The sequence below is a fragment of the Juglans microcarpa x Juglans regia genome, chromosome 5D (assembly GCF_004785595.1).
Source record: "Juglans microcarpa x Juglans regia isolate MS1-56 chromosome 5D, Jm3101_v1.0, whole genome shotgun sequence".
In the NCBI taxonomy this organism is placed as follows: domain Eukaryota; kingdom Viridiplantae; phylum Streptophyta; class Magnoliopsida; order Fagales; family Juglandaceae; genus Juglans; species Juglans microcarpa x Juglans regia.
In genome coordinates, this window is record NC_054602.1 from 20,168,731 (window position 1) to 20,176,842 (window position 8,112).

Consider the following 8,112-nt stretch of genomic DNA (forward strand, 5'->3'; position numbering starts at 1 on the left):
TTAAAAGGTTGTAATGATTAGTTTAAAAGTATATGTGTTTGAATGATGTTTGGAAACGAAATGAGATGAGATGAATGAAATGAAATGAGATGGAAATTATTTCCAAACATTCTTTAAAGATAATGTATTTGGACTCTAACCTTTCATCACAAATAAAAGCTAATATTAAGAAAATGTTAATATGGTATTGAAAAATAATTAAATGAAAATAGTGATGCTAGGCTGTCACCCAGTAGTGACAATTTGGGCGTGCCGCCTAGGTAAAATTTATTTTTTTTTTCTTTTTCACATTTTTGTAACATATTTAAACATTTTTAAAAAATAAAAATATATATCAATATACTAATAGTCAATTCCTTAATCAGTAAATAAAAAAATAAAAAATAAAAAATAAATATATAAGCAATCAAAATGAGATAACATACTAACATTATTCTTATTCAAATGAAAATTGAAGTAGAGAGAGAATACAAGGCTTTTGGACCAATAATATGAAAAAAAAGTTTGCAAGTTTTCATTTCTATTCCAAGAAGAGAAAGAAGCGTACGGAGATTTCTAGGATGGATGGATGGCGTCCGACGACGTTGTATTTGAATTTTCGAAGCATTGGAACAAAAAAGTAAAACAGTTGGCTTCTAGAAGTTGTCAACAAATAAGTATATATTGTCTTGCTCCTAAACACATCGGTGTCTTCATCAGTCGGCTGCTTTTTCAACAACCATTAACATCGTGTCTCTTGCCTTTGCCCATTTACGATAACTAGTTGGGAGGGAGGCTTGTTGGTTGCAATGGTTTTGAATGTAATTTTAAAAGATAAAAAATTAGAGTAATGATATTGTCTCACTAATTTATATCACTCACTAATTTATTAATAATTTTCATTTTAATTATAAAAAATTGAGTTTTAAAATTGAGATGAATGAAAAATAGATTGCATGACATGATGACCTTTGTTAAAACTAAGAGGGATGTTAAAACTAATAGGGAGAATTATTTTTTTGCAAAACCGTATATTCATTTGTGTATTACTTTACAAATATATAGATGTACAGAAGACTAAGGTTGTATTTAGATGTTGAGTTGAGTTGAGTTGAGATGATAAAATATTATTAGAATATTATTTTTTAATATTATTATTATTTTAGGATTTGAAAACGTTGAATTGTTTATTATATTTTGTGTTGAAATTTAAAAAAGTTGTAATAATGAGTTGAGATGAGTTGAGTTTGGTTTAGTTTCCAAACGTACCCTAAGTATGGAAACATGTATAAAATGTAAGTAGACTAATTATACGAATTAGAAAGATGCCTATAATTAAGGTGACTGATTTTCTGGAGATGGTGAATCTGAAAAATATGTGATATGAACTCGTGGAAATGGAATCTCTTGAACTCACAATCAATTTGAAAACTCACCCAAGAAAGCCAAAATCAAGCCAATGAAAAATGTAGACCCGTTGAGAAACTCATTTCAAGAACCTAGATTATATGAAAATCTAGACCCGTTGAAGAACATGTCTCAAAAACCTAAATTATAAAGAAGAACGCCACAAAGATTGTGATTTATATTTGATAAGTTCAAAAGTTCATTCAAGAACAAGAGGAGATAAACTCAACTCACAATGAATAAATTCATCAAATTTCATAAACTGATTAAAATGAGGCTACAAAGAGTATTTAAATAAAAACCTAATTAAAACCTTAGCCAAAATAAAGCCATTTCTTTCAAAAATACCCTGAATGAATAGCATCGTAGGTACAGTAACTTCTTGAAACCCTAATTCAATAAAATAAAATATATGTGGGCCAAACATCCTCAAGCTCGATTATTCTATACTAATTCTTATAACTAATAAAATAAGCTCCTTTAATGAAATAAATAAGTTCAATGCCTTCAATCACATAAATATAATAATAGGCCCTAATTTATGTTGCACTCTTCTATAGCATGTATCACGTGGATGATCACTGGATCTCCTTCTCTCAAGCCCATCTTGAATACTCGGCTCTTGCTAGACTAGTCCCAAGTAGATTGCACCAATCCTTGCATTGCTTTCTTGCACTTCTCAACTCTCGATCTTGTGATTACCCTATCTGAAACTTGCAAAGTATCTTTAAGACTTGGTCCACCTTGGTGTCCATCAATATGGAAACAGTCAATATATGGCAACTGTCAATACTCCCCATCAAGTTGGCGCATGGAGATCTGTAATTCCCAACTTCCATGCAAAATGATGAAAAAGTTTCTGTCCTAAGGCTTTGGTGAAGATATCGGCAACTTGTTCAGTAGAAGAAGTGTGAACGACTGTTAGGAGGTCCGAGCAAATTTTATCATGAACAATGTGACAATCAATCTCAATGTGTTTGGTACGCTCATAGAACATGGGGTTGTGCGCAATGTATAGAGCGGATTGGTTGTCATAATGTAAGGTGAAGGACTTGGGATGAGAAATTCCAAGATCAGTGAGAAGTTGCTTCAACCAGGTGAGTTCACAAGTGGTGATGACCATAACTCGATATTCAACTTCAGCAGAAGACCTTGCTACTGTAGTCTGTTTCTCTGTACGCCATGAGATTGGACTGGTACCTAACTGAATGAAATATCCGATGGTAGAACAGCGGGTGGTGGAACAACTGGCCCAATTAGAATTAGTGTATACTGTGACATGCATACTGCTAGAGGAAGAGAAGAAAATGCCTTGGCTTGGACTGCTTTTGATGTAACAAATAACACAAGTAGCGGTAGTCATGTGAGAATTCAAAGAGCATGCATGAACTGACTGAGAATATTGACTGCATAAACAATGTCAGATCGGGTGATGGTCAAATAGATGAGTCGGCCAACTAGGCATTTGTAAGTGCAAGGATCAGGGAGGAGATTGTCGTCTTCGGTGCTGAGTTTCAAGTGTTGTTCCTTAGGAAAGGGGGCAGTTCGAGCACCGAGTTGTCCACTATCGAAAAGAATATCAAGAGCATATTTGCATTGATTGAGAAAGATACATTTGTGAGAGCGAGCAACTTCAAGTCCAAGAAAATATTTCAAACAACCAAGATCTTTGGTTTTGAAATGGGTGGAGATGAGTCTTTTGAAAACCTCGATATGAGAGATATCGTTACCAACAACCAATATATTATCAACATAAACAAGAACAAGAGCAATGCTGGTGGAGGTGACAAGAGTAAATAAAGATCGGCCTGAAACTGATGGAAACCTGCATCAAAAAGCACAGAGGTTAGTTTAAAATACCAGTTACAGGAGGCTTGTTTGAGGCCATAGAGAGATTTTCGAAGCCGACAGACACGGATCTCCCCATTTATGCAGTATCCAGGAGGTAGTGTCATGTACACTTCTTCATCAAGGTCGTCATGTAAGAAGGCATTGTTGACGTCGAGTTGATGAATGACCCAATGTTTGGCATTAGCAACTGCCAATAAGCATCGAATAGTGGTCATTTTGGCAACTAGTGCAAATGTCTTATGATAGTCAAGGCCTTCAACCTGAGTGTAACCATTGGCAACCAATCGAGTTTTGTACATTTCAATGGAGTCATCGGCCTTGAACTTAGTTTTGAAAATCCATTTACAACCAATGATCTTTTTTACTGGGGGGAAGTGTCTCAAGAGTCCAAGGGAGTTGTCCTCCAAAGCACAAATTTCAACAGACATTGCTTCATGCCAATGGGAGTGGCGGATAGCATCAGAATAACAGGAGGGATCAACACAAGTGGTTAAAACCAGTTTAAAAAGTGAGATGAGATGGAGAAAAACAAGAATATGAAAAAAAAGCTGACAGAGAGTGAGCAGTACCTAAGGCCTGTGTAGCAAATGAAGATGTTGTGGGCTCTGTGTGGCGTGTAGGACAAACGTAGTCAAGAAGATAGGCGAGACGAGTGATGGTGCGGTGGGGATGAGAGATGGGAGGAGACGGAGGTGAGGAGAGAGGAGGCTTGGGTGAGTCGGGAGAAGAAGTTTCTGGAGATGGAGGAGATAGTATAAGAGTTTCAAGGATAGGTAGTGGAAGGACAAGATGAGAAGGAGAGGAAGCAGGAATATGTTGGAAAGGAAAGTGGTGTTCATGGAAGGTGACATCACGAGAATAAAAAATGGAATGAGTGTTAAGATTGTAGAGTTTGTAAGCTTTATGAGTACTGGGATAGCCAAGAAAAACACATTTAATAGCACAGGGAGGAAATTTGTCACAGTAAGCACTAAGGGTTTGTGCATAACAAAGACACCCGAATACGTAGAGATGATCATTACTGGGTGTTTTATTGAAAAGAATTTCAAAATGTGACTTATTCATGAGAATGCGACTGGGGGTATGATTAATGAGATATGCAGCGATAAGGACACAATCTCCCCAAAATTTTAATGGGAGATGTGCTTGGAAACGGAGACTACGGGCAACATTTAGAATGTGTCTATGTTTACACTCTACAACGTCATTTTGTTGTGGAGTTTCAACACAGGTACGTTTATGAATGACGCCATGATTTTGAAGATAAGTTTGAAATTGATGAGAAAGAAATTCTTGTCCATTATCAGTGCGAATAATTTTAACAGTAGTATTAAATTGGTTTTGGACAAGAGCAAAAAATGCGTTAAATGAGTAAAAGCTTCAGATTTAAAACGTATTAGGTAGATCCAAGTGGTGTGTAAAAAAACATCAACAATGGTGAGGAAATAGTGAGTCCCACTTAGAGAAGAAGTATGATAGACACCTCAAATATCACAAAAAATGCGATTAAAAGAAGAAACATTTTTATTTGCATTAATAGAAAAAGGTAATTGAGTGTACTTAGATCGAGCACAAACATCTCAATCAGAGAGAATTCATGGAGAATTAAAAAGATTAAGAATAATAAAACGAGAAGGATGACCTAGACATTAATGTCATAAGATCTTATTGACAGTAGATTGAGTAACTAAAGCAAGAGAAGATTCAGGCCGGTACACTTAGAGCCCATTGCAAGGATCACCAGCTCCAATTGGCCTCATTGATCATGGGTCCTGAAATAAACAAATGTGATAAGAGAATAAAATGACACAGGAAGTATGAAAGGTAATTTAGAAAACTGATAAAAGATTAAACGAAAACTGGGGAACAAAGTAAACATCGGATAAAGTAAGGGAAGGGGAGAGAATGCATGTGCCGAGGCCTTCGATGGGAACAGCTTGGCCATTCGGGAGTTGTACAGTGTGCTCAGAAGAAGGGCGCTGTAGATTGGTAAAGGTAGCACGCCGATGACACATATGGTGGCTTGCACCACTGTCCACCACCCAGTGATGGTAAACTGTACGTGAGAGTTTCCCTTCATACGGCTCGAATCATTCTCAGATGCCCCGAGAGGCATCCTTTCCTTGTTTGTTGGGTTGGTTCACGCGCGCGCAAACGAGCACCGGCCGCAACAGCAGGGAACTATGACCAATAGAGTCAGACACTTAGCTACATCCGCACGCAAAAGGAATGTGGTTCTGGTTGAGGCTTTCTTTCCTTTGTAAAGGGGGCGCGGGACGTTCGCGGAGTCGATCAAAGGAAAAAAACAGATGAAGAAGGGGCTAGGGTATTGCCAACGAAGTGGGCAAAAGAAGGCGAGGAAGTGATGGAGGACGACGGCGCGAGCAAGGTGAGCAGCTTCTGGTACAGCTCCAGCAACAGGCTAGGTATGGGACTCAGCAGAGAAGAGTTGAGATGGGCCTGGTTCGCCGATGGTGGAGGGTGGAGAGGGTTGGAGGAGTTAGCCACTTGTGGCTGGGATAGGGATTGGTTTAGGCTGATACCATGTTAAAACTAAGAGGGAGAATTATTTTTATGCAAAACTATATATTCATTTGTATATCACTTTACAAATATATTGATGTACAAAAGACTAAGTATGGAAACATGTATAAAAGGTAAGTAGACTAATTATACAAATTAAACAGATTTCTAAAATTAAGGTGACTGATTTTCTGGAGATGGTGAATTTGGAAAATATGGCAACGGTCAATATATGACAACTGTCAATAACCTTGATGATCCTATTTTAATGGAAGATGAGAAATTTGAATTTTTTTTTTCTATAATTTCAAGGGCAGCGTATTAGTTTTGATAATTTTAAATGCTGGGTAAAAAACTCCTAGCAATTTGAGAATTCAATGTATATCTCTTCCAATTGTGAAAATAAATATGTTAAGATTAAAAAAAAGAGAAGCCAACAGAAATTTGTATCATATGTTGTATAGAAATTTCCAAAGCTTTTTATATTCAGTTTTGGTCAAACTTATGAAATAATTAGGGTGGTAATTCATGTTTACGGGTCGTGTTCATGTTAGATCATGTCATGAGTATTAAACTATATCAGTTAACTCAAACGTAATCCGTTTACTTAAACGAGTTAGACCTTAAAATCCTAACATGACTCGTATATATAACAGGTGACACATGATGAACACAAATCACAAATCAACCAAAAGCCCCACAAAAATTCAGAAAAAATTGCAACAACCAAAAACCTCACAAAACATAGTTAAAAAAAATACAAACTCACAGATCCATTAAACACAAAAATACACAATATGCTAGAAATGGAGAAACAAAACGAGAAGAAAAAATTAAAAATGCTTTCTTTTATTTCTTACCCTTGTATGTTGAAAAGCAGAAAAATGCTAGGTGGAAGAACAGAAATGGGTGGTGGCCTATTGTAACGATGAGCTGGGCGATGGGGGAAAATGACGCCGAATGTTGAATGGGGGGGGGGGGGGGGGGGGGAGAAGGATGCAACAACGTGCAGGGGGGGTGAAAGGGCCACGTAGGCGATGTGTGGAGGAAGCTGTATAGCTTTTTTCATATTTTATTATCAATACCCAAACCAGTAATATATAATAAAATTAATATTTTCACAAAATAATTACATATTAACAAAAAAAATTTAACAATTTGAGATATTAAGTAGTCAAATACTAATATTAATATTACATCCCAACAAAAATAAAGTCATATAAAACTAAGTATTTATAAAACTTGAAAATAGAATTTGTTCAAGTTATAAACTTATATGGGTTGACTGTAACTTAATCTATAATTGACATGTTTATTAATCGTGTTCTATCGTGTCAACTCATTTTAACCGAAACTCATTTATATCATATCCAAATCCATTTATTTAGTGTCAGATTCATAGGTCATGTCATATATGTCACTCTTAATTATAATAATTATATTATTTTTTTCATAATATATATTATGCAAAATATAATACTCAAAAACCTTATAAATATAATTTAAGATACAAACAATATTACTTATGAGGTCATGTATAAAAATATATATAAAAGAACAAAGAAAAACTCCAAAATACCCTCCAAAATATATAATTCCTATAATTCTTTATGTTAAAAGCGTTTTTTTTTCAACCCGACCAACCGAACAGATAATGGTCGGTTTTGTTTGAGAGTCGTTTTATCTATAAAATTTAAATTTTTAAATTTTTATTGCAAATCAATCAATGTCCCGTCAATAATATAAAATTTGTATATATATATATATATATATATATACATATATCAATTTGCAAATAGTATTTTTTTATTAAATTTTTATAAGCTAATTATTTTGTGATCTGAATATGTGTCAATATGTGTCGAGAACTAATAAGATTATCACTTGGAACTTTAGAGAGATAGAGAGAGAGAGAAAAATAGATTATCACTTGGAAGTTTGGAACATTGTTTATTTTTTTCAAAAAAGAAAAAATAATCAATGAAATTTTGTAACAAGTAACATAGTTAATACTAGATACAGTCATTGTTATGCAACAATTACCACACTATTAAAAAAGAATAAGATCCATCGTTAAAAAATTAATTTTTTATATAAATCTCATATTTACTCATTTTTTTCAAAAAGAGTGCACAATAAATATCATTTTTCTTTTATAAAAAGACAAATAGCTCCAAACGGCCTGCCCCATACGTACTTGAGTCATATTAGTTAACAAATGCGCCAACATCAGTCCGGTTTAGGTCAGATTTTATTATACATATATTTTACATGAAAAAATATATTTACAACCGTGACTTGTGCAATCGCAGCGTAATTATTTTAAAAAAAATGAATAAAATATGAAATCCA